This window comes from Manacus candei, unplaced genomic scaffold (assembly GCF_025592945.1).
Source record: "Manacus candei isolate 608988 ecotype Guabito, Panama unplaced genomic scaffold, ASM2559294v1 h1tg000008l, whole genome shotgun sequence".
Lineage (NCBI taxonomy): Eukaryota > Metazoa > Chordata > Aves > Passeriformes > Pipridae > Manacus > Manacus candei.
In genome coordinates this window covers 22,231,380-22,234,587 of record NW_026138056.1, presented here as the reverse complement: position 1 = coordinate 22,234,587, position 3,208 = coordinate 22,231,380, and positions in this window count along the sequence as shown.

Sequence of the window (3,208 nt, the reverse complement as noted above, 5' to 3'; positions counted from 1 at the left end):
TAGGAAAAATCAGTACAAATGGCTTTGAAAATACAATTAATCCATTCCTATAGGGTAATTTGTATTTGAATGTCTAGAATTATTAGTTTCAAAAACAGCGTTGGAGAAAATTCAAAGACTGTCCCCACTGGATTTTCACTGTACTAGAATCAGCTGAAGTATGTAAACACCTCTCTGGTAAAAGAGTCACCAATAATTTTGAAAAATTAAGGTAGTGGCTACTTACAGAATTCAAAACACTGTTGCTTCAACTCAGTTCAGCTATAAAAGATGCACTGATTTTTTTTAGGAATTTGCTAGGATGACCCTGTTTGAACAGGAAGGTTGGACCAAATGACCTCACTTCCAACCTTATCCATTCTGCGATTTGGTGAATATATTTCAAGTGTGTAAATTCTCCTATGAAATAGAAAGCAACTTAAAAAATAGAACTTGGACTAAACAGTGAAAAATATTTCAGATGGTTCCTCCTCAGTGCATTATTTTCACTTGACCTCAATATTACCTTTTGTTTGGTGCCACAGGTTTTTCTGGAATAAGAATCATTTTGGAAAGGGGTTTTTGCATCTAAATTTTGCAGACATTGAACTATGAAACTGCCAGAGTATCAAAAACAAAACAAAACCAAAAAAAAAAACCAAACCACCAACCCCCCCAAAAAAACCACCAAAAAAAACCCCCAAAAAACCCAAACCAGAATGCAGAGAAGCAAGTATTCCATAAATTAAGCCTAATACATGAAGAAGTAAAATTTGTCTAGTTGTGAATACTGACGTTTTTCCAATCTAAGTCCCTCAAAATAAAGCAGTGCCGAAGTTTTCTTCAAGCCAGCAAATTGTACATTCAGCTGTCAGAAAGTCGAATACCAAAAACCTACATTAAAGATGCTGATGTTACGAAGTCAAGAGATGCTCAAAGGTGAGCAAAGCTCATACAACTTTATTTTGTCCCACTTGTGTTGGCAGGACAAGCCTTTCAGCAACAACTGTCTATGAGAAGTCTCAGGTCTCTTCAAAGCGAAATAAGACTCAAAATGGAAAATACTCAGCATTTCCTCCCTCCTCCTTGTGTCACTAAATGTGTGTGGTAACATTGTATCTCACTTGTACACTACCAAAATCTTAACACTGAAAACGGAATTGGATTTTTTTTTCCCTTGGGGAGACTTTCCCAGTTTTAAACATTCTGCTGCATCTCTGGCTCATCAACCCACAGGTGTTACAGTGCAGCTAAGTCTATTCAGCAGTGGGTACCTCCTTCTGAAAGGACAAATCTCCTTCCTTACCCTCCCACCATCTCCCTTCTGCACATCTAACCTCACAGAGAACTGGTCAACCATTAAGCCAGAAGAAAATGGCTTGAACTGGCTCAGTTTGGATCACAGGAAAGCAAATGCTGGCACAAAGGAGGCACCAGGAACAGAAAAGGGGTTCCACTGATTCCTCCACCAGCGAGTTATCAAGCAGCCATTACAACAGCTTCACCGTATTGAAAAATCAGACCAAAAAGGGTATTTCTACATTTATTTAAGATATTAAGCACCATTCCTTTTCTTTCTGGAGGAAAAGAACTTGTGCATTAGGAAGCTGAAGGCTAGAAGTTTCACATGTCCATTAACTAATACAGCACTCCACAGCTGATTTTACAATGTTATATACTATTTTTACAGTACTTTATATGCACATAAAATTCCTTTTAGTTTCAGCTGCACATACTAAACTCTCAGCAGTCAGCAAATCGGTCACAACATGACTAACACCATCAGCAATCAAACTCTTCTATTTGTAGATTTGCTAACAATCCTGGAACAGTGTAAGAACTGTCACAGCTCTCTAAATGTGATCACCTCCTTCTTCTCACAATCCTGTCTAATTTTCCAAGCTTTGAAAGCCTGCAACAGAGTGATGAAACCCACTTTCTACTGAACCTGATTCAATCCAGGAGCAATGCTCATGCTATTAGAATAAAAGAGGCATAGGGTAAAGCAGGAAATATTAACAGAGCCTGCAAAAATATGAATACTGCAGTGGAAGCAAACTAAGGTTGCACATGCAATCAGTTCCTGAATGCCTGACTCTAACAGCAGCTTTCTTTTAACTGGAAACTTTTGTGCATTTTCATAAGATATTTTTGTAATAAAGAAGCAAAAACATGCTGACCCCTCGATGGATCATCAGAAGAACTACATTCTTTGGACTCACAACATTGACCTTTGCCACTTCAGCTGATCAATGACAGTTGGAATAATAGGCAGTAACCCACAAATCAGCCAACAGAGGGAAACAAAAAGCTATAAAACCTGTCAGCAAGAAGCAGATATGCATGGAAGCAGCAATTTTTGGGCTGAAGCCAAATTTCACAGTAATTGGGCTTGAAACCTTTATCTCCTAGTCTTCTCTTACAATATGCACTTTGCTTATCCTTCCTTTATCCCACTTGCTATTTGTTAAACATCTACATTTAAGTGACATTGCTTCTTTACTCCAAAATATAGGAGTAGCTTCCCTTTTGAGCTTCCAGAAAACTGCCAGTAAAAATTAAAATTTATATCTGCTACTTTGAAGTCTCAATATTTCAAATAACAAGCAAGAAGTGTGTACTGAACTTTTTGTGTTTGCAAGGTCTTAAGAGTGCAAGGGGCTTTAGAAGAGAGGAAGCAAAAGTTAGCAAAATAGTCTGTATTCAAAACAAACCTTTGCTACTTAAGCTCCAGAACTTTTGATTGCCAGAATCTGTAAATTAATGACTTGAAACACAATAAAAACAACTGTGTTGGACAGTAAGACATGAAACACATTCAAATAATATGTGCTATTGCTATTTTAAGCTATAACATATCTGACTTCTACATTGCCGTTCTAAAAAGAGAAAGCTATCCCTGGAGTTTGGTACAGGTTGTTCAGTATTTTGTACAGTCAATACACTCACTTAACAGTTTTTCAATACTCTCTTCCAGCAGACAATGTGTTGTTGTATGAACTGAAACAGAAGATATATTTTTAGAAGGTAAAATCTTGTGTATAACTGCCCAGTTTAATATGTACTCTCAAATTCTTGTTGCACGGTTCTAACAAAAATCATCTCAACACAGTTATGAATATGTTAACTCCATGGACCAAAGTATTTTTCTCAAAATAGTTTCAAATAGAGGGGAAAAACACCTGGATGTTGGGACAATGAAACAAAAAAATTTGAGAAACAGAGTATA